Source organism: Mastigoproctus giganteus, chromosome 6, assembly GCF_048544385.1.
Source record: "Mastigoproctus giganteus isolate SK-2022 chromosome 6, ASM4854438v1, whole genome shotgun sequence".
Lineage (NCBI taxonomy): Eukaryota > Metazoa > Arthropoda > Arachnida > Uropygi > Thelyphonidae > Mastigoproctus > Mastigoproctus giganteus.
This window is the reverse complement of record NC_143580.1, coordinates 93224919-93249375: the sequence shown is the minus strand read 5'-3', so window position 1 is coordinate 93249375 and position 24457 is coordinate 93224919. Positions and strand designations below refer to the sequence as shown.

Below are 24457 nucleotides of genomic sequence, written 5' to 3'. Positions count from 1 at the left end.
ATATTACAGTGTGAATACCTATATCTATTCGTAAAATATTATTATGCAACTCAACAATATTATTTATGCAACTACTATGCTAGGTTTGTTCAATTTCTCTTAAATAGATGTAGACTGCGCAGCCTATATCTAGGTATGAGAAAATACGAAAGTAAATGGCTTTAATGAAATCTATGGACTGATCATAGATTTGCTTTTGGCAGCATTAATTTAAGAATAATTTCGTGGCGACGATTATTTCTTGATTAAATGGGTTAATTAGCATTTACTCATGGGCTAATTTAAATGATGTTATGGAAAATTCCTAGTGCTTAAATCAGTTATTTTGATTTTTTTTTTCTTTTTTTGCTCTGACTTTCATTTAAAAACCTTTTTGTTCTCTGTGGAGTAATTCACAATTCTTTCTAATGTAGTTTTTTTGATAGATTTTAATAAAAATTCGAGGGAGTCTCTGTTGAAAAGCAAAAGGTTATGCTACAAAGCTAGCAATATCTTTATAAGAATTCAAGCAACTATAAATAAATTAATTGTGAATTATTAGAATTTTCTAGTGGTAGCAAAGTTGAATACAATAAAAAAAGGACAATGAACTTCTTGTATATAATGAGAACCTCTCTCTCTATGGTGCTTACTAAGATTTAGGTGGGTAGGAGTTTAAGAACGCGTCTTTTTTTTATCACTTAAAAGTGACAAGCAACCTTCACAGATGCTATAGACTGAAACTTATCGGTTATTTGGAAATCTGCCACAGAGCACAAAATCTGTAGCCAAAAATGAAGGATGATTTTCTTCTTGGACACCGGGCAAGCACAAATTTCTGATCAATATGTTATGTTCGTTCAAGAGTAACCGTGAATACACACTTATAGAGAATAGTTGCAGATCTATCTGAACTATTTCGCATAAGTTTTTCTTGTTTTTAATACAAAATCTCATATTATGGCAAATAATAAGTTCAAAATAAAGCGCTCTATTTCCAACAGACTTCAGATGATTTTACATAACATTCAAATGACGTTTTCTTTCCTAATTCAGTGTTGTAATGTTGTGAAAACCCCGCAATCATTCGTACATTACTACCGAGGACAGGTGGAGTGTTTTATCGACGTAAATTTACTTGAAAGATAATCTCACCCAATGAGAGTCTGAAAGAAAATTCGGGGAAAAAAATGTTTTTGAATTTTGTAGATCTCTATGGGTTGTAAAAACGCTGCAACCTGGTTTTGTATATTCACAATTTAGCCAACATCATTTGAAACATAACAGGAGAGACATAATCAGATATTTACGATAAAATGCTTTTTATGTGAGTTAATGAAATATCAAAATATACGGGAAAAATGGAGCACATAGTTGAGACAATAATTTTAGTTAAAAACGATTTCGAACTACTCATTTTCATCAGTACGTGATTCTTCAATTACAGAATATTTTCACTTAGCGCGGGATGTGCTCATTCTTGGATTTTTTCCCTAAGAATCAGAAAATTTCTTGTGAGCTACACGGTATTATGATATTTATATTTCCAATGTATGTAATAATTTATTTTATAACTTATATCTCTCCCAACATGTTTATTTATAACCTGAGTATACCAATTTTTCTAATTCTCGAGTTGAAATGCAATATTTCCATTGATTTTAAGAATTCTCATTTCTAAAAAGTATCACTCGTATTGTAGTTTAGTTATGAAGCATTTTCATGAACAGCAACACAAACACCTATTTATGGTGATCATTAATGAGCCCATTTACAGAATATATTCTGTGAGAAGAGGGCTCCATGTAATGCAGTACGCCCTTTATGCTTATCGGAATGAACTTTGGTGAATAGTTCATTGTGGTGCAGTAATGTCTCGAAACGCAAGCGCGTATTTGAATGAATGTGTTCTATATGCATATACACCGATGAGCCAAAACATTATGACCAGCCAGTCGCTATTCAAATCGAAGCAACTGCAGGTGAACTGTGGCGCGTGCGCGGGTCGGAACACGGTATAAAAAACACCTGATACTGAGCTCCGTTAATCCGGGTTACAGATCGGAAAGGCAGCGGACTAAAGCGAGTTTCACAAAGGCCAACCTGTAAGGGCCAGACGAATGGATCAAAGCATATCAGAAACAGCACGGCTGGTGAGATTCTCATGGTCAGTCGTGGTTAATAATTACCGAAAGTGGTCCGAAGGCTTTCCCGGATGGTACGTGGCAACAGAATGGCGAATGTGGCGCCGGTGACGGAAGTAATGTAGTAATGAATAACTAAGGGAGCTGAAGCCTATATTCCAAGGAGTAAACCAATACACAGAGAGTTCCCTGAACCACCCTTGGTGGTGCCGGGAACTACATGAGCTCCGACAGAAGGTAAATGCAAAAAGAAAAGCTTTCCAACGAGTCCGACGGACATAGCCAGAACCTGAAGAAGAAGCAATTAAACAAGCATACAAGGAAAAACGGAACCAGTACACTGCGATAATCAGGCAGAAGAAACTCTCCTGGGAGCAACTGGTCTCCACTATGGGTAACGAGGAACCCTGGGGAGTGGCGTACAGAATCGTGACTAATAAACTCCACAGAGGGGAAGTGATCCACTTCACCAAGACACCTCAAGGACAAATCACGACAAGATGAAAGGAATTCATTAATAATATATTAAACTATGTTGTTCGACCAGATATTGCCCCGTCAACACAGGATCAAATTGTACTATGCAAAAAAAAACGAAACTTGCCAGTCAAAAAACATAGAGGATTCTTTCAGAGAGCAGAAAATTCACCAAGTTGCACTACGGATCAAAAATAAAAACACCAGGTCCAGATCGCCTGGAACCCGAAATTCTGAAAAAGGCCATCGAATACACTCCCAATCTGCTCCTAAACCTCTTCAACCTCAGAGTGTTGGTTCCCACTAGATTGGCGAACTGATAATGTCCGTCTTCTGCTGAAGAATCCATCCAAACGACAAGAGTTACCGGACTCCTATCGTCCCATTTTCCTTCTCTCGGTTACCAGCAAAACTTTTGAAAAACTACTCAAGCAACGCATTGAATCTCATTACCAGGCTGCCAACCTCCATTCCAGCAACCAATATGGCTTTACAAAAGGTAAGAAAGGTAAATGTGTTTAGGGTCAGCGGCACCGAGGTTTGCCCCATCTCCGTGTAGTTTACGTGGTGGTGTGTTACAGTACGCTGTAAATGCAAAAGATTTAAATGTGTGGGATTTGGATAGTTTAGTGTCGTGTACCGTTGTTCTTCTGGTCGTTTAGCCGCTGGACCCCTGTTGGGGCCCAACGTTGCCCCACTTACACCCCACGGAGGTAGACCAGGAACAAAGTAGCTTATATATACTCTGGCAGGTCCTACCATCTAATTTCCTGAGATTTCGGTGGCTAGGACCTATAAAAAAATAATCGAGGACACTTAAGTTTAGAAAAAGCCAGGAGAGGTTAATGTGGTTCAGGTGTCAATTTAGAAATCGTTAATTTTGATTAGTTAGGTGGGGTGTACGCTGACGTATTATTCAGAGTAGCGGAGAGAGACTGAAGACGGGAGAAAGACAGAAGTATGAGGTCGATAGGGAAGGCAACCAGAGGTGGTCAGTAAGGCATGCCCATGCCTCACCAGGCGAAGTATATGGGGTGGCAGGGGAGGAAGGAGACAGGTAGACCATCTCCTCCTCCTCCTCCCTCTGACGGGGAGAGGAACATAGGTACCAGACAAGGGAGCTGGTATAGATCGCCATTTGGCTACATGGCAGTGAGGCTGCACCAGTCATAGTGTAGTCATATAAGATCATGTGCGGTAGTAGAGTCTCTTGTGGCACATTGTCCCGTCCAGGTTGAATGTCTGTCTTTGGTTCCCTATCTTCGGTTAGCAATTTGTCAGTTTCACTTAGGTCTCATATTTGTTGGTACATAGGCAGGGTTTCTTGGTTCCAGTGTTCGTTCGTATCATTGTAGGAAGTGCACCGTCACTGTTCCTAGGCAAAACAGCTAGTATCTTCCACATAATTATCATTCCGGGGCGTGTTTGAAAGGATGTTTTGATTTGTTATCTGGCTGATCGTTTTTCACTCCTGGTATATTGCATTTAGCGTTCTCCTTCTTGAGAAGATTTCTTAAGCGAAGTTGGTTAGGGCTCTGTATTCCTCCTCTGAATCCAGTAGGTGAAACTCTTGCCCTTTGGGGAGGTATCTTATACTCGTTATTAGGATACACCTGAGATCCTCGTATTGCGGACAGTCGTACACGAGGTGTTCCCAGGTTTCGATCTCTCAACATGTACAGCATGGGTCCTCTACAAGAGCGAAGTTCATTAACTTTGCATTGAATGGGCCGTGTCAATTATCAAGTACGTTGTATGCACAATTGATGCCCTTCAGAAGATAATAGAAACTGCGAACACCTGCACCCAGAAGTACCTTCTGGTAATTTCAGTAGACTTCGATGGGGGTGTTCGACATCCTTCAGTGGCCAAGCGTCCTGGGAAGGCTCCGACTTGCAAAACTTCCTGCAAATTTATACAAAGTCATTCTCCAATACCTGCCACACAGTGACAGCACCCTTTTCTCAAGTAAATCGCCAAGTTCCTAGAGGCTGTCCCCAAGGATCTATATTGGGTCCCATGTTTTGGAATATGGTACTCGATGAGTTTCGTTTGCAAGACGTGGGGTACGTTAATTCGCTAGCCTACCCCGACGATCTCGTCCTTATTCTAGCTGCACACAGCAGAACAAACATGGATATCGCCGGAAACAGCGCCTTAAAATCCCTCCAGACATGGGCGGCTCATCATAACCTGCAAATATCAGCAATCAAGACCAGCTCCATTCTCTTGAAAGGGCACTTTCACACAAATCGACCTCGACAAATCAAGATCGGAAACATTACAATCCGTATGGACACACTGAGATATACAGGTCTACAACTGGGCTCAAATCTGTCCTCCAAACCTCATCCACAGTAATTGCGCAGAAAAATTAAAAACTATTCTGCGATCGCAAGAATTACCGAAAGGACTAGGGACTTAAGAGAAGAACCCTCAGACTTCTATAAAACTATTTTTTTACTTGTTGTAACCTATGATGCTGCCCCCGTGTGGTTCAGCAAAGCCAACACAGTTGCCAATGCCGACCGGACTAGCCGGGTGGGTAAAGTACCTGCCTGGAAAACCCAAAGGTCGCGGGTTCGAATCCCGCTTCGAGCTTGGATCAGAGTAAATGCAAAAATTTTGGGAGGTGCATTATGGCCACAGAAACCGATGCGCCAACAACTAAAAAAAAAAAAAAAAAAAAACAGTTGTCAATTAACGAAAACTGGACACCATCCAAAGAATAATCCGCTGACCACTTCCGTGATTGCTGCATGATCGGCACTCAGGCCCTGGGGGAACTCTATCCTGGACCTGGAGGTTGTCCGTTGCGGCCTTCTATTTAACTTTGCCAGCGTGGTATCTACTACCTTCCGGGATTATACCACCAATCCAGAAAAACATATACAATGGGGGAACAACGACGTCTTACCATCTATTTACAAAAACCTATGGCAGTCCCGTTGGCATGACACCAACAAAGGCGCCATAAGAAATAAATTCCGACCCGAACTGCGACAAACCCACCCAGACTTGCCACCATGGTTTCCCTTCAGGTCTTCTGACTTCATACGGGCCCCGAGGCAATTAGAGCGAAGCTAATCACAATGGGATTAACGGAAAACGCTTTCTATTCTTGCAGTCTCCCGGAAACATGGAAGCATCTGATAAGAATCCAATTCAACCCCAAAGACCAAGAGCATTTTTCTCCTGGAACCTCAAGAAACATAACGCTTTCTCTTCTTTTGCCCAGGGGCTTTTTGGAAGAAGAAGAACCCTTCGTTCACCATAAGTCCAGAGACTGTAACGCCAGTCAAAACTAATCAGACCCTCGCCAATTACGGAAATCTCTTAAGATAAACCTACGACAACTACCAAGTAGGGGCTCTGGTTCCATGCCAGTCCTTATCTAATAATGACATAAAACATGGAACTCGACCACTTAATGACTCCGGGGTTGCTGTGCGCCCCAGATACATCTGGTACCTTCGTCGACCGCGCTGAGTTTGCCCAATGGGCTATCTTACTTCCGCACTCCCTTGAGCAGAAATCTTTTTTTTTTCCTGTGGTGGGGGAGAAGAGCTTTTCCTTCCCTGCACACCCCCTTTTTGTGGGGAATGGGCATGCCCCACTGCCAAACTGGGGGTCTTCTTCCCTGTCGACCCTCTACTTACATCCTCCAGTCCCCTAGCCTTCCAATACTTTCTTCTTACACAGCGTCCGTCCCACCCGTCAAAATTCAAAAACATTAAAATTTATGCCCGACCTATTAGAAAACTTATCTTTCAGCGATTGTCCCTTTATAGCCCCTCTAAACAGAGACTAAGTATCCTCTCTGGCGTCTACTCTAATTGCATTGTTTTCCTCCATTCATTTAGATCTAGCCACTGATTCCATTCATTCCTCCAATCAGCGCACGACAACCGGCTTAATATCAATTGTTTCGGCTACAATATGCGATATATGGAAAGACTTATGTGACCTGACCTATATATATATAAATAGTTGCCGGATTTCTATCCGTCCAAATTTTAATTTAATTCGGAAAGGCTGGAAAACGTTTTCTAAAGATGCTAAATATAAAAGTTCATGAAAGTCCGTGCATTGGGAGTTAAGTTGTAAGACGAGATGGGCAGACATCGTGCGCTTTATGCATATGCGAATACGCCTAAAAATCGTAAGTATAAGCTAATACTTATGGAGAATGATAATTTTGCTGCTCTTAAAAGTCAAGTAGCACGCTTAATTAAACCGACTTTGAAAGTCGGAGATATTATGAAATCAGTGTGACAGGAGGGATGAAGATCAGATCGGAATAATACACCGAAATCCTTGAATGTGTCGGTAGATGAAATAAGAGAACTTACCGTACAATAATCAATGAAGAATAAGGGACAAACTGCACGATCCCAATGGACGCCTATATAATTTACATTTCAACGGCTTTAACAACATACTACTTTTGTTGAGTCAAAGTGAAATAGAATATAGGAAAGACTGCAGTTAATCGTTGTCAGTCGGAAATATAATTAGCATAACTTTGCTCCCAAGAAATTTTGTCATTGGCGGGTAAAAAAAAAATCAGTAAAAGGCCAAATCCATCTCTCCGAAAGTGAAAATCATAGTTACGTTTAAGTTTATTTGCAGAGATTTTCCACCCGACATAAGCAGACAAACATAAATATAAGAGGACTTAAGGATGACTTCTGGAGTCTTCTTGTGAAATAGTAAACGAAGTTGATGTAGTACCTTCAGTTATTATGCTTATTACTTGATATCCGTCAGCGACCACTATACCTTGTATCGTTTTTAATCATGAACTGAAGAATATCATTAATAGTACCGATCTGGCGCTGGAATATGGGGTGAGATAAATAAACAATTATGCATCTTAATTAGAGACTATCCTTTAACTGCCCGAATCATCAGAACAGATCATTCCTCAATTAGTTAGTGCAATCAATGAACTATGGTGTCCATTTATTACATAATGGTTAATACCTAGCATCAGTTAGTGCATTTGCATGGTTACTACATAGTTGAATTCTTTAGACAAACACAAAGTTTTGTGAACTGGCATCATTATTGTAACATCCTTCACAATGAGTTGCCCTCCTTATACTTCAAATAAATAGTTTCCCCATTAGAGGAAAACTGCTGCTACTTATTTTCGGTTGAGTACCACCACTCAAGAGAAGACTACTGTTGCTTATTTTCGGTTGAGTGCCACTACTTACAAAAATAAGTAACAGTAGTCTTCTCTAATGGGGAAGCGTCACTTATTTGAAGTATAACGATGGCAACTCGTGAAGGATTTCGCAGTATGAGAAGTTACAATAATGATGCCAATGTACAAAATTCAGTTTGTCTAAAAATCGAACTGTGTAATAATGATGCAAATGCACTGACTAAATTCAAAGTTTGAGACTTTCTGCCCTAAAATATTATTAGATTAATATATAGAGATGAGGTGTATCGGCCTAGTTATTTATGTAGTAGCCGTGTGTAGCCGTAACCTAGCAACCAATGATGAATTGGTTGGTTAGGATTATACATTGTTTACTGAAATATATACCATATTATTGGCAAAATCAGCAAATGATCTCATTTACCTACGTAATGCATTATACTTTCTATATATTCACTATGACACATGAATGTTTTAAATAATATGCTGCTAGCAATCGCAACGGTGGAACTATTAATTTAAAACCTACGGCGAATAATCAGTAACGTTTGTGTATGAAGTTAGAGTTTAAAAGGTTAAGTTGATACTACAGTATACTAGAACTCACACGAGATCAACTAAATAAAATAAATAAAAGACAACCTGGCTCATGATTCATTCAAACGTTTTTTTTTTTTTTTATAATTGGGAGTTTACTGAAAATTAGGTAATACCGTGATAATTCAGAGATGTCATTTTTAAGCTGCTTCAGTAGCAGAAAGGAAAAAGAATTTTTCCGCAAAATAATTTTATCAATAGGAAACTTAATTTTAAGCGCGATTGCTTCGATAACAAGCAACGATGCGGAAAAAGGAAAGTAAGGAAATTCTAATTCCCGATGCTACAGTGGAAAAGTTATTAACGTGTGGTAACTTCTGTAATGTTAACCGCAGGAGGTGTGAGTTGATTCTTGGGGAGAGAGGGATGGGTGATGCGAGCAGAGAGAGTCAAATTTCTTTTTAAAAACTAACATTTCTCAAGTAATCGGTAATGATCACTTGAGTAATCAGTTGAGAAACTTCTCAGTGAGGCAGGAAACTACGTACGACTGCGTGGAATATTAATAAAGATGGTCAAGTCACGCGTAGCTGTGAAACACGAAAATTCTGCTAAAAAGTTTGGAAACTGTCATGAATGGAAGAAGTCTTCTCCAGCATGGTTACAGCTCCCATCCTAATTATGCATCCACCGTCTCTTCCTTCTTTTAGGTTTTGTTTATTTTTTATTCTTTCCCTTATGCCGAATGACAAGTACCACTATCGAGGATTTTGTCCAACCGGTTATGACACTTGCAGGATAACTTTCTGTATTAATTTTTTAAAATATATTTTTGAGAATTGCGTTTTCTATTTATTACTATTTAAAACCAAGACCGTATTAAAGGTAAAACTATGCGCGAACTTTATTAATATTCTTCAAGAGAATCGACAACCTGCAGTATATAACTAAAGAAATAAGCAGATTCAAACCTGATAAAAGCTATTAATTCTCAGAAACAAATGTTATCTTCCGAAGCAGAAATATAGTAATGCCAAATATTTTTTCTCTTTGTTTTTTGTAGCACCTATTTATACTTATTGACTTGTTTATGTTTCTAAACAATCACGATATAACTGCACATGATCTTGAAAATGAAAATATTATTTTTGAAACTTTGTCAAAATGATATATTAGGAGTTTAATAAATAAATAAATACTCATTTATTGCATATAACAGCAAACCTTCATAGCACATGGCTTGGGGCAGATAATTTAGTTTAGAGGAAATAAAACAGTAATTATATATATATATATATATATATATATATATATATATATATATATATATATATATATATATATATATATATATTATTATATTATTATTATTTATTATATATATATATAATAATAATAAATGAATATGAAATATATATTACATTAGGCATTAAGTTGTTAATCACTTGGTCGAAGGTAGGCTGATATTTGTCTTTCTTTTCATCTGATTGCTAATTTTACTACAGTAGGCTTGAGAATCGAGTCGTCTTTGGCAATAAATGTTGTGAAGATTTATAAGATGAAGGGTGCACTCGGAAACATTCTGTTCATATGCTTTAGTTTCGAGAGGTTGCATTGTTTGTTTCTTGAATTCCCTGTTTGAACCTAGAACGTTTCTTGAATCCTATCTATTGGGATCTGTTGTTGTTATGTTGACTATACTTGGTGAATAGCTTACAGAAGTAATCAACTTTGCAAGAAGCATGATTCCAAACTCGTCGATGATCTCTTGCAGAGTATTCGTGTTTAAACAGTCATAAAGCTGTTGCCTGGATATTGTAGAACAAAAACAAGCGAGTGATTTATTTTGTCAACTGCTATTGAGCCATCTTAGAACCCAGTACTCTAGGGAAAGGAATTTCTCGATGGTTACTTGAGGTACATCAGACCACATTTCGGAAGCGTATGACAGAATCAGAAGCATATTAGGTATGGGTATGGCAGTATCAAAAGCATATGAAAGTATTTATTTATTATTGTACATGTAGTGTCAACAGTTCAGCGAGGGAAGCTAATTATTTCAAAAGCATCAACAATGAAGTAAATATTAGATCCTGATCGGATAAAAGAGCTGAAAAAAAAAAAAACATATTTAATCTGTTTGCCTGAAAGTAGTTTCTATTTCAGTCTGTAAAATGTCAAGTTCAATCGGCTGAATTCATTTCTCCTACAGGTCATCAACTATGAAATTTATCCGATCGGTACCTCACAGAAATACCAGTTTCGTTTTGGGTATTGAGCGGTTAATGGAAATATTATGTTTTCAATGGTACCGTATACGAATCGGCTCTTATCATATCAAATAACAGTATTTTTAACCCTACTTTTCACGTTATATCTACCCACATCAGATAAAATGTGGTAGATATAGCGAGTGATTTATTTTGTCAACTGAGAGCTGTATTGATCATGGCTATTCTCAAATATCATCTGATAGCCCAAAGTGCCCTTTTCTAGGTGCTTCCCATTAAGTTCTGTAATAGTCACCCTCCAGATATGCGGAACCTCATCACCATGGTTCATTGCGTAAATGGAAATATCAAGTTCCACTGATATTTATCTTTCGCTTGTTCTTTCCGGGCATCGGTGAAAGGTTTTTCAAGGAATTAAATCTTCAGAATTGCACACGCTCTGATCGTATAATTGATTATACGATCACAGAATTCAGAAAATTAAGTTAAACTGTCAGGTACACTGCACTTTACCTGAAATCAAGCTGTATGGTGCCACTTAAAACGGATGAACAAAAATATACTATTATATTCACTATCCACAAAAAATAATCAAAGCCCTACCTTGATAAGACTTTATTTACGAATAAAACATTTTTTAGGGATCACTACAAAAAATTATAATAAAAACTATAGTGCAGGTTTTCAATGAATTAATTTTAAATAGCACTGAAATTTTCAAGAGATCTGTTACTCGGTGCGGTATAGTCTTCGCGAGTATCAACGTGGTAAAAATCACCGTCTCTCACACATCGGGTAGAAAAGTCACGACTTTGAATTCGCTCAATGACGCGAGGAACTTTTATGGAATTTTATCATTCCATGGATGATTTAGTCGGTTTCAGGCTAGGACAGTTTTTTTTTTTTTTTTTTTTCCGTTCAACAAAACAGGGAGGCCGACCAGACAATTTATGGGCATAATACACATGAATGGAGGAGGTTCTCGGGTAACCTTATTATGCCAACTTTTGTGCCGTAGATATAGTATTTCACAATCCCTAAATTTTGTGTCCAGAAGAGGTCCCCTAACTCACTTAAATGTTTAAGCAAAGTGTACTCCTGAAGTACACCAAAATACAAACCACATAAACTTGCATATACAGAATAACTGTTTAGTTTGTGACGCAAATAAATGCGATACCTCTCACAACCTCTTGTGAGAGGTTGTTATAAAAATCAGAGCAAGTCGGAATAACAGGAATGCACCTTCAGTGAAACAGTAGTTGTTTGAAAAACAGAAGGGGAAAGAGCGGAGTGGGATTCATAAACAGGTATTCTTCAGAGATAACTGAAGTCGTAAGCAGGGGTTCCACAGGAATCAATACTCAGACATCTTCTGTTTCATTTCCCTTAATGCTATTGACTAGGAAATATAGGAGAAGTTACCATAGTTTGCTGACGACTTAAATATTGAGGAGAAGCAAGGATTAACAATCAGAAGCAGGTTCACCATCATCAGCCATTTTCGATCCACTGCAGCATGAAGGCCTCTCCAGAAACTTTCCAGTTCCTTCTGTTTTGTGCAATGGCCATCCATTTACTACCCAAAAAGTCATGAATTTCATCTGTCCATCTCCGCCGTTGTCTTCCAGGTTTTCTTCTAGCTCCTCTTCGGTACCATACTGTTATTTTCTTAGTCCATCTGTCATCAAGTATTCGAGCTATGTGTCCTGCCAAACAACATTTTAGTTCTTTAGTTTTGATAACGATGTCCTCTACTTGAGTTTGTTGCCTAATCAATGTGTTTCTTTTCTAATCTAACAGTCTGATTTCCAATATAATTCGTTTTATTCTTCGCTATGTAGTTCTCAGTTTCTCTTCCATTCTTTTGGTGAGTGCCCAAGTTTTGCTTCCGTAAGTCATGGTGGAGAGTATACATTGTTTCATTTTTTACATTTCAGACAAACTTGGATATTTCTCTTCAGTATGTGACTATATTTCCTGAATGATATCCATCCAAAATTTATTCTTCTCTTGACTTCCAGCCATTTATCATTATTATAGCTAATAACTTGTCCCAGATAAGTATATGACTCCACCTTTTCGATTACTTCTCCTTCAATCATTATGTCACATTCTGTGGCATGCTTGTTCACCATTACTTTTCTTTTAGCCATATTCATCTTTAGTCCAAAATCCGTACTAACTCTGCATAACTGATTGAGATTTTTCTCTAATCTTTCGGATCGTGGGGTATGACCACAATGTCATCTGCAAATCGTAAATGGTTTAGGTACTCTACATTCACATTAGACTGTTTGCAGACTCCTTTCTGCAACCAGTCTAATCTTCTGAAAGCTTCCTCAAGGGCAGCAGTAAACAACTTCGGAGATATTGTGTCTCCTTGTCGAACTCCTTTCTCAATTTTGAATTTATTACTGTCTTTGTCTAGTAAAAGAGGTAGCATTGTCATATATTTTCTTCAAAATCATAATATATGGGGTATCTATGCCTTGTCTTTCCAGTGCCCAAAACATTGCCTTATGCTGTATGGAGTCAAATGCCTTTTCATATCCACAAATGCCAGGCATAATGGCGTTTTACATACATTTGCCTTCTCCATTAGCTGTGACATTACGTGAAGGTGATTCATAGTTGAGAATCCTGTCCTAAAGCCAGCTTGATCTTTCAGTTGATTCTCATCAAGTATTCTTTCTAATCTGTTAGAAAGAATACTTGTGAAAAACTTGTAGATGTGGGATAACAAACTAATTGGTCTATAATTTCCAATTTCTGATTTATCTCCTTTCTTACGCAGCAAAACTATGATTGCATTTTTCCCTGCTTAGGCGTCACACCTTTTCGAATGCATTTTTTGAAGAGCGTTGCCAGTTTTTGTGTTATGTCTCTTCCTCCCAATTTTAACAACTCTACAGTAACTTCATCTTCCCCTGGGGCTTTCTGATTCTTCATTTTCTTCAACGCATGTTCTACCTCATCAGGAAGAATATCGGGTATGTCATACGTGTTACTAATTTGCGATCCATCTTCCGCACTGCTGGCATCATTCCCTCGCTCCTTGTATAATCCTCTATAGTAGTCTTCTGCTATTTGAATTATGCCTTATCTGCTATTTATAAGTACACCATTGCCATTCTTCAGTTTCAGTTGTCTTTCTGTATTACTGCTCATGGCTGCTGATTTAAGTCCTTTTGGTTCCCCTTAATGCTTGTTCAACTTTTTTTTTGTATTAAATCTTCTTATGTCCTCTCTGAGTCTCTTTATAATGGCTTTGCATAACTCAGTATACTCAATTTTCTCCTTGTCAGTGTTTATCTTGCTCTTCATTTGTCGTCTTCGGTTCATCATGAGAAGTGTTTCTTGACTAATTTTTTCCTCTTTGGATTTCTTTAACCCTATAGGTTTCTTGGGCTTTATCCCTTTGTTAGTTTGTTATTTGGTTTTTGGAGCATTAGCAACTAGGGCCATATTGCTCCGGGATATGCGGTGGTCATTCCCTGACCTTTCCGCATCCTCCGTATTTGGTGGTGACGGGCTCGAACCCAGGTCTAATCAAGAAGCGTGTGCTACACACTGCTGCTCTTTCCGACCTGGCTACGGAGGCGCCTGTTTATCCCATTCAGAAAGTTATAATATTCCTCGACGATATCTTGGTCCTGAGCGGTATGCAGAAGCTCAAACTTGTTCTTCAGTTCCAGTACATACTGCTTTTTCTCCTTTTCTGTTATGTCAAAGAAGTTCGTATTATTTACTCGAGTCAGTTTTTTTTTTTTCCCTTTCTTTTCTTACATCTATATCAAGTGTGCATCTTACCATTCGTGATCGCTTCCAACATTTACCTTGTTCAGGACGGTAATATCATTCACAATATCTCTTCTGTTAGGATGAAGTCGATTTCATTAGTTGTTATCCATTTGGGCTCTTCCATGTCCACTTCCTGTTCACACTTCTCTTGAAAAACGCGTTCAATACTGTCAAGCCTTGAGATTCTGCAAATTCCTTCACCAATTTCTCTCTTTTCTCTTTCCAACCTTAGCATTGAAGTCTCCCATAATGATAATGTACTGGGTTTTCTGCTCATCTGGAAGACTCAATTTCGGTGTACATTTCTTCAACCTCTTCATCATGGCTCGATGTTGGAGCATAAAGCATTATAACCTTTAGCTTGTAGCTCTTAGAAATCCTGAGTATTAGTTTTGACACCCTTGGTGATGTACTTTTGAATTTCAAAATGTTGTTTTTTATATATCTTTATGGATCAGAAAGCCAATTCCACCTTCGCTCCTTTCACTGTTTCCATTGGTGTACAGCAGATTTCCACTTGATAAACTTATAAGTGATTCAATTCTTCTTCTTGTTTCAGCCAAACCGATGATATTCCAATTCACATTTCTAATTCCTTTTCCAGCTCTAATATCCCGTCTTCACCGATGAGCGATCTTACGTTGTAACAGGCCAAGGTCAGTTTCCGTGCATGGCGGCCTGATCGTTCCCAGAGATTCTTAGCACCCACTGCTTCCACTCCGTTCCTCTTGCTGCCATAAGAGAGGGAGTGAGAGCCGCTGGATACTGTGGGCCAATTTTTTCGTCGTGCTGTCATGTGCTGGAGGGTTTGGTCTTTTCCTCTTCACACTTACCAGGCGTCTTGAAGCGAACCACTCTACACGTTCGTTGCCACCTAAGTGACGAACAGGGCTTACCATCGGGAAGGTGTGCGTGAGTGGATTTTAGGGAGGCAGGCCAATCGGAATTCTCCTAAATCTTCTGTAATAGAAAGATATTGGATCCATCAGTGTTTTTGACTGAGTGTCTGATAACACACAGAATACCTGTTCCCCCTAAGAAGCAGGTTATGCTACTTCAAAAAGATTTGGACCATCCGTAAATGTGACCTGAAAAACAGCAGCTGAAATTTCATGTTTCAGATATTTGGGAAATACAAACTCAGAGGTAGTTTACAGATTAGGCAGAGAGGAATTAAAGGGATGTATTTGATGAGAATCACCTGAGGATTAGGATGCAGAAAGACATGAAGTTCGACAAGCAGAGTGTAAGCCGGCGGAAAGAAGGGCACGTCGTGTTCTGTCCATGATTTATCGCAATGTTGCAAGTAGAGATGAGGTCATTACCCTTGGAATATTTTATTCACGTCTGGAGGATGCATCTAAAGAAAGATACAACTCTTGACTGGGAAGAAGGGCGAGTAGATTTGTTTAAATAACGGATTATGTAAAATCACTTTGGAAGAACACACTTCGGCATAATTATTCCCACACAACACAATGTTATGAATTACAATTACTTTAAATGAAGTTTGTTCATCCATCGTATTTTTACACTGACTGTTTATATAAAGCTTATTAATTAGTTACTTTGTAACTAGTGCACAAGCATTAGTTACAAATTATATTACTAGCTTGTGCTAGGATTGCAGTGTTAATAAAGTCAGTCCTACCAAAACATCCCGGGCATAAGTTTTTTTTTTGTGCAAATTATATAAAATATTAATCATTTCTTGTTGGAGTAGTAATGTTACTAAAGAATTCTATGGGATTTTCTCTAAACACTTAGCAGTATTAGTGTTGTTTTAGTAATTTTAATAAGAACATAGTGATGCCCTTGTATTCTTGCGAAATTACAAAATATGGCGATATTCACTCACTCTCTCTCTAGGTTTCATACCCACTCTCCACCAGCCATATTCGTTACCTACTCGTCTATATATATATATATATATATAGCGTCAGAAGGAATATAACCCAGACCTCTCTCAAGAATTAACATAAACACTATATTGTCACGAAGGACACATGATGAATTTAACTAATTAGCATGTCGAAAGGAGGCATGTACATCAATTTCCATTGGATATTCGGGTTGTACATGTAAAACTCTGGTGAGTAACCCTTTGCACCTTGAAATTTACTGTTGTAAATAAAGAACTGATAAAATGGAACCTTATCTTAATTTCGTACAGAATGAACTTTTGGTCATTTTCTTGTTAGCTGGACAACTTCATTAATAATCTGCATTTCTTATGTTATTTTTTTCAACAAGGGAAAAACAAATACCCTATATCAGAAAAAAAACAAGTAAGGTAATGTAAGCAATGCACATTACATTTCAGGCGAGTTTGATTATATGACACAACCCATCTATTACTGTATTCAAGAAGTATTTACCAGAAATTAACCTTGTGAGATGAGAATTGTGTAGAAGTTATTTTTTGTTGGGAGGGGTGGAAGAGAGGCAGAAGGAAGATGAATTAAAGTATTGACATAATATTTGGCACAAATCCGAAGAAAAATATTCTTAAAAGGATATGAAATTTTAAAAAGGATCGGAGCTGCTTTTCGAGATTAATTGAACATCAAACTTCCCAGCTGAAATTAGTGTTGATCAGTCTTTTCCTTTTCTAATAATGCCCGAAATTTATATGTATATAGACTTCTGTGACGGAAACTAAGACGAAGTCCGCATTGAGAATTTGGCGTAGATCTGCCTTTTTCCTTATCGAGTAATGCTCAAACATCGGAAAGATTCAGAACTCAAAATTCCACTTATGCATAGAAATAACTCTAAATTTACGAAAAAATACATTGCATTTCTTCTGGTCCGATTTTATTGAAATTCAGGATGGCCCATAAATCGTTCTCAAAATCCCAAATTTCATGAAAATCCATCCAGTGGAAGTAAAGCTCTTACATTCAGACAGGTACAGTAAGGCAAAGTCCTTTACGCATTTGCAAAGGCGTATTCAGAGAAATTTAATATTTCTTTTTCTTTGCAGAAATAAACCATAAGTACAGTATTACCATAATTAGACAGCCAACAGAAAAAGCATAAACTGCGGTAAGTCAATAGCAAAAAAATGCTCACTCGAAGAAATGCATTTTCAGTACATGATAACAAATCTCTTGTAGTATTACATATTATGCCGAACAAGATTTATAGAATGATTTAAGAAAAATTCCTGAAATCCAAATAATATATTTTAAAGAACAGTTTGTTAAAAGAAATACACTTTGTAGCTCATAAATATAATATCCTCTAGCGGTTTGAAAGTAAGCATTCATGTTTCGCAAAATAAAATTGGTCTTTTATTCTCCCAGGCAATACCTGGTTCATTACTGGAACGGCAGGATGTTATCCGCTGTAACCATGGAAACCAGAAGTACCGGAATTGAGCAGTGAAATCTTCAGTGCGTAGGTTATTAATACGCATCTTGGGTGGACATTCTTTTCGATATAACTGGAAGGTTATTTTATTTTTGCCCTACAAATATTATATCATCAGGTTTCAAAACAGGTGGTACAATAACATCTCTACAGTGACTTCAGGAGTTCTAAATTAAAGGAGAAAGCGTATCATCATATGTAAAGAATTTTACAGTGTGCTCAGTGGACATATTTCTAATGTCATTATTCTGTTTATTATGCTCTTTTGTGTATGCGTGGGAGTGAGAGAAAGATCAAGTAGAAAACTCTTAAAATATTTCTTTGGATATATTAGTATGATAAAGTCGGTATGTAAATTTATTCTTAAAAAACACCAGAATTAATTTAAGTAAAATATAAATATTTTAATCCTAGAATTTTCAGATGGCCATTCTATAAAGAAAAATACACTTTAGTACGAATAGGTTGTACACAACCATCATATTATCTGTGACACTCTGCACCCTTATTGGGTACAGTGTTTAAATTTCGCGAGTTCCAAGACAGGTTGTTTTCCATCTATGTGGAGAACCCTGCTATCTCGGACTGAGCCAATTTGATAAAAATATAATCTTTAGATAAATTTCCTCCAGCCGTAAGGTTATTATGAATACCTTTAGTTGCAACCGAATTAAGCAAAGAAGCCATTTTCTTCTCTGAATATGAATAATTTATGAATGCCTCTTAAATAAGTGCATTTCAAATAATTAAAATTAATACTCATCTTATTATCAGAGATATCTTAATATCAAAGCAGTTGTACCAAAATAAATGACAGCCACACAATTGCTCAAATCGCATACTGAACTACGAGATATAGGAGCGCATTGAAACGAAAATAAGGTTTTTCATCACGTTATTACTCCGCAAGAAATGATCTTGGCATTCAATCAATGAGCAACTCAAGAGAGACCTGAGGAACCAGAAAACTCCACAGAGTGCTTAAGCACTTTGTTTCTGTTAAGCAAAAATCGTAAAGAGCTGGACACAGCCGCGTGTCAGTGTGCTTTTCGCTAATACGCACGTTGCTCGTTCGAGTCAGCACGCCACCAAAAATGCGATTTGAGCAATTGTGTGGCTGTCATAACAACGATGTTATTAATACTCCTCTTTACTGTATGGCAGTCCAAGGTGACTCTCCATAATGTTTTTCATATGACTTCACTGACCTACATTTTTACAGAAAGAAAGGATAATGCTGCAGTAGTTTGAGACCATTAGCTTAGAATGTATCCCCCGGATGCATTCCATACGTCTTGTGTGATTTCATTATACCAAGGCAGACTTCCTTCCTAAGTAGACTCATGTGGGATATCACTGTATACTACATTTATACAAAAAAAGAAAAAAAAAACGGGCGGGGAGGTTTTGTTAACCAGAAACAATTTTCTTAAATAAATAAGAAACAAGATGAGAATTTTTGATTTAGAAGCATTGGGCGAATAAATTTATCTCGTAATTTTCCACGTGACGTTTTCCAAGATTAAAATACAGTATCTGTGTATTTTAAGCGCTTTTAACCGCCCCACTTTTTAGTGGAAGTTCCAAGGGAAAATGGAAATACAACTGGAAGGAACACAGTAAAAAGTGGAGGTTCATGTTTAGATCTAAAATTCACCCCCAACGAAGGGACTCAGATATTTTGGGCATTGTATCGCAACATCACGTAGTGATACGTCAATTCTTTTGATCAAGTGGCCTTTTTCATAAAGGGGAAGATCATGGCTATATTTGGATTCTGAATTTCACCGCACTCATTTCAGGCATCAGAGTACTATAGTACGAAATAGTAACTAGTTATTATTTTGATTAAGTTTTCACTAAAAATATGTTAAAATCAATAAAATATTTTAGCAAGAAGTCCAATTCTGTAATCCCGGAATAATTTTGAAATTATTCAGAGTAATTTATAAAACCATATGCTTCTCAGCAACTGTACCAGTGAATTAAGTAATTTATCCGGGCAACTCAGAGTAAGTCAGCTAGTGAATAATGCATGCGTTATTTTTATGAATACTTTCATTATTCAATTTAAACAGCGTTATTCTATTTTAACTATTTGGAAATATCATCGTTCGATTTTTTTTCCCAAACAAACGACTTCATATTCTCTTCTTCTTCACATCGGCTTTACTTTGAATTTCCGATCTAGAAAATATGCCTTAAAATTTTTGCAATAACGAAACACTCTAAAGATAGAAAGGCAACACTAAGTAAATATTAATTTGGAACCGGGATGAATTGATGGATCCCTTCATTTCAACATGTGGACATGTGTTTTTGTAAGGGGCGGCTCCTACAACGTTAGTTCTTTCCGCCTCGTATCTCTGTGAAGAACAGTATCAATCACTACAAATGGGCCAGATATGTGTGTGACAGAGGTTTGTGTGTATTATGTGTGTGTTCTGTTATGTTCTGGCCTCTTGGCTACCCAGAAGCATTAGTCACCTGGACTGAATGTGGGTATTCATCCACACCACGGGAAGGTGGGGCAGTCCTTCACTTCAACAACAAGCATGATACGCTTTTAAATCGGCTATAGTTCTTATTCTTTCCAGATATACCTTCGTCCCTTTCTGTTATGTACAAAGTTTCGCAATTTCCTACATGGCATTTAAGAAAATTAAGAGTAAACTGAAACTCTTTTTCAGATATAAGTGGTCTACTCTCCGGAACAATCTTTGATAACGTCGGCTACGCAGAAAGCCAGTTAAAGCCTAGATAAAAACAAATTATAGAAGGTAATTGATATTCACGCAGTAGTACAATAGTATGATCCCATTCTGTGAAAAACCAGTGCAACGCTGTTTTTATTTTTTGTTACATTTAACACTGAAAAATTCATTGAAAATATACGCATATCATTAAATATTAGTTTGACATAGTATCATACCACAGAAGATCGCTTAGAAAGATTAAAATTACAAGTCGCAATTGATTTGGATTGAGCAAACTGATACTGTCAAATTACATCGGGAAATTAAGAATTTATCTAAAACAGGGGAGGATTATGTGAAGCAAAAATGAGCCTTAATTAAATAGAATGCATTCGATCTCAGTTAATGTATGAAATGATATTATATTAATCTTATCAGATTTTATAACCACATCACTTTTATTAATCCATTCAACCACGAATGAGAAGGAACCGGTTGTAACACGTTGCTAATCGTATTTATGTGCGGAAAGCAAAGTATTTTTTTTTTAATAAAAGTAAAAATGTTTTAAGTTAAAGATTCCAATAAACAGTCTAATCTGATTACCTTCGATGGGCACGACAATAGCATCATTAACAAACTTTTCTCAGAAAAGATTTCAAAAGAATTCTTAAAAGAAAGAGTTTGCATACTACAGTTACTTCTTTTATACTGTTCAAATCGCTGGCTCAAACTTTTGAATGGTAAAATTATCACCCTTAGCCAGTTTAGAGCACCGGCTACCTGATGTGCGTGCTCATCACTGAACAAACGAACATAATTAAGTAATAGTGAGTAATAGCTAGTAAGTAATAGTTCAATTTAAAAAAAGAAAATAAAAATATATAAATATAGATAGAAGAGTAAAGACACAAGCAATAACTTTTATCTGTTCAGAAGTTAGAGTTCATTTTTACTATTCAACGCTTTATTTTTCAAATCGCTCTAAATCCTCCTTTGTTAAGTTCATAGACTGATCATCACCGCATTGATAAAATTATTATTTTGGGAAAATGCCACAGGATAAGTGGGTGAATTTTTTCAAAACTGGATCAGCAAGAAGAGCAGCATAAGCCTGTTCTACACTTTCACAACTCCTAACATGATATTTTTTGAGGGACAGATCTTAACATGATCCGTCTGCATATAACAACGCGACTCCCATTGGACGGATTTTTCTGGCCTTTTAAACAGATTTCCCAGGCCACCGTAAATTTCAACAAAATCCTACCAACAGAAATCTGGCAATTATTATTTTTTTCTAACTCATATAATAACTCGAACCCAATAGATGAATTTTCATGAAATTTATATTTCCGCCTTTTAGAAAGATTTGTACAGCTAATACAAATTTCATTAAAATTACAATGGAAATCATTATTATATATATATATATTTTTAATACATATTACATAGGCTATCCAGCAGCATGTAGAGCGGCAACAAGAGGGAGTAACACTCTTGATCTGATTATCAGCAGTGATTATTCATGCATTAAGAATGTACAGATAAAGTAACCGCTAGGTGGCAGTCACAGTGTACTCATATGGAATTTACCTAAAGATGTAACTACCATCAGAGGTAAAGGGAAGGGTTTTTTTCTTTCGTAAAGCCGACTACGGTGGTCTCAGAGATTTTTTAGGTTCTGTACAGTGGGACCAACTGATGATGCTACCAATGTTGAATTCTAAATGGGAAGCATTCAAGGAAGTAATTTTGGAAGCTACTAGCCTTTTTGTTCCAACTAAGAAATACTGCTCTAGGTTAAGGCCCAAATGGATGTCAGATGAACTAATGAGACTCGTGGCAGAGAAGAAAAATTCATGGGATGCACATAAATTGTCAGGCGACACAGGAGCTAATGGTAGATACAAGTTAGTCTGTAATCAAGTTACAAAGGAGGTTAGGCAAGCGAAGGCAGATTATGAAAAATCTATGGCAAAGGATGCAAAGAAAAACAGCAAAGACTTCTTTACTTATATAAACTGTAAAACGAAGGAAATCAATCAGATTGGTCCACTTGATATCAATAGTTTGACTGTAGATGATCATTCTCAGATAGCTGCCGAACTAAATGAGTATTTCGCATCTACATTCACACATGAGGACTTATTCAAGGAGGAGAGGGCTAGATGTTTATAAAACTCTAACGGGGAGTTAAATGATTTTATAATAACTGAGAACAAAGTAGAGGAGAAATTGTTGAAGTTAAACATAAAAAAGGCACCTGGGGTGTATGGGATCTATCCAGTTATATTAAAGAAGGCAGCAAAGGAAGTAAGCAAACCCTTAGCCGTAATTATGAAAATATCCTTGGACTAGGGGGAAGTCTCCACGGACTGGAGATGTGCAAATGTATCTCCATTTCACAAAGTGGGACCAAAGGGCGATACGAGTAATTACAGACGTGTTAGTTTGGCTTCTGTTCAAGGAAAAATAATGGAGTCACTGGTTAAAGAAGCATTGCAGGATCAACTAAACAAAAGAGCAGTAATAATTCGACACAGGATGGTTTTGTCAAGGGGAAGTCTTGTCTGACCAATTTAATTGGATACAATGATGTGGTTACAAATGAACTGAATGCAAAAACTAATTTTGATATTATATACTTGGATTTCAGGAAATCTTTTGATACTGTTGCACATGGAAGACTACTGTACAAATTGGAGCAGTAAGGAGAAGTTGCTAAAATGGATAAAGGGATGGTTGAGTGGAAGAAGACAGAGAGTGGTGATCAATGGTACTGCTCTACGTGGACTAATGTTATTAGTGGTGGCCCTCAGGGTTCGGTATTGGGCCCATTGCTGATTTGTATATTTATCAATGATATTGATGAAGGTATATCAAGCTTAATGTCAAAGTTTTCAGATGGTACAAAGGTTAGCAGGGTTATCAATAACAGTAATGACAGCATGCTGCTGCAACAGGATCTGGAAAAGTTGGGTAGATGGGCAGCTGAAGTTTAACATTTAACATAAAGTACTGCATATGGGTAACAGTAACCCCAGAGAAATATACCAACTATGTGGTGTTATACTCAAGGTAATGGGGAATGAAAGAGACCTGGGGGTAATGTGCAGTGCAGACAGGCTGCCAGAGTAGGCCACGGGGTCTTGTCAATGATATACAGGAATTTTGCGAGCAGCGATAAGGGGGCGATCATCCTTATTCGTTTTTTGCTCTTTTCGTTTATGTTTTATAAATCCTGAATTATTACTATTTTACAAACCCCACGGGCTCACATCTGGTAGGCATGGGCTTGGCACACCCAGGGTCCTGAGCTCGAAATCATCATTCTTTTTCTTGTTGACACTCTCTCTCTCTCTCTCGGGGTAATAAAGAAGAAAAAAAATTGATTTGGCTGGTGCAGCATAAGCCTCAGGCTTCCTTGCACTATATGGCTAATAACAATAATACAATACAAGACAATTTATTTTCATCAAGAGAATTTGTTTACAATAAATGAACTTGTTAAGAAAAATAAATTTCTTGACAACAAGTTGTAATTCTTCATTTACGACAGTTTTTGCATACAAATTTTTTATCTAACAGAAAAGATAATGAAATCACAACACATAGTACATTCCGCACTGCAAACAGAGAAAGAAATTTATCAGCACAGAAATTCTAATCTACTGTATCACTGGGTATCAAAATGTTTCTTATTAAGAATTTTAATTTGGAGCTAGAATAACTTCTCCTGAGCCTGAAATCTACACTAGTCAACAAGTTGTTTATTATATTCATTCTATGCCTATCTCCAAACCTATTTAGTACCCTAATGTGAGGCAAAACAATTGCTTTTGGGTTCCCCTTGATAATTTCTTCCGTGCATTTAACAGGTTATTTATAATATTCCATTTATCCTTTTGAGTTATCTGCTTATCCATAAAAAGTTGATTGTAATAAGTGTTTTTTTTGTTTTCTAATCATACCTGTCAATTTATTTCTGAGTGTTTTATAATTGTGATAATGTTCTACCTTTGATGGACAATTTCTATA

The 24457-nt window shown here is 37.1% G+C and overlaps 1 protein-coding gene across 2 annotated transcripts in view; it reads right to left on the bottom strand.

Moving 5' to 3' along the window:
• LOC150084464 (cell adhesion molecule Dscam1-like) overlaps positions 1-24457 on the bottom strand; it is a 616978-nt gene that overhangs the window by 365813 nt on the left and 226708 nt on the right. The window lies entirely within an intron of this gene.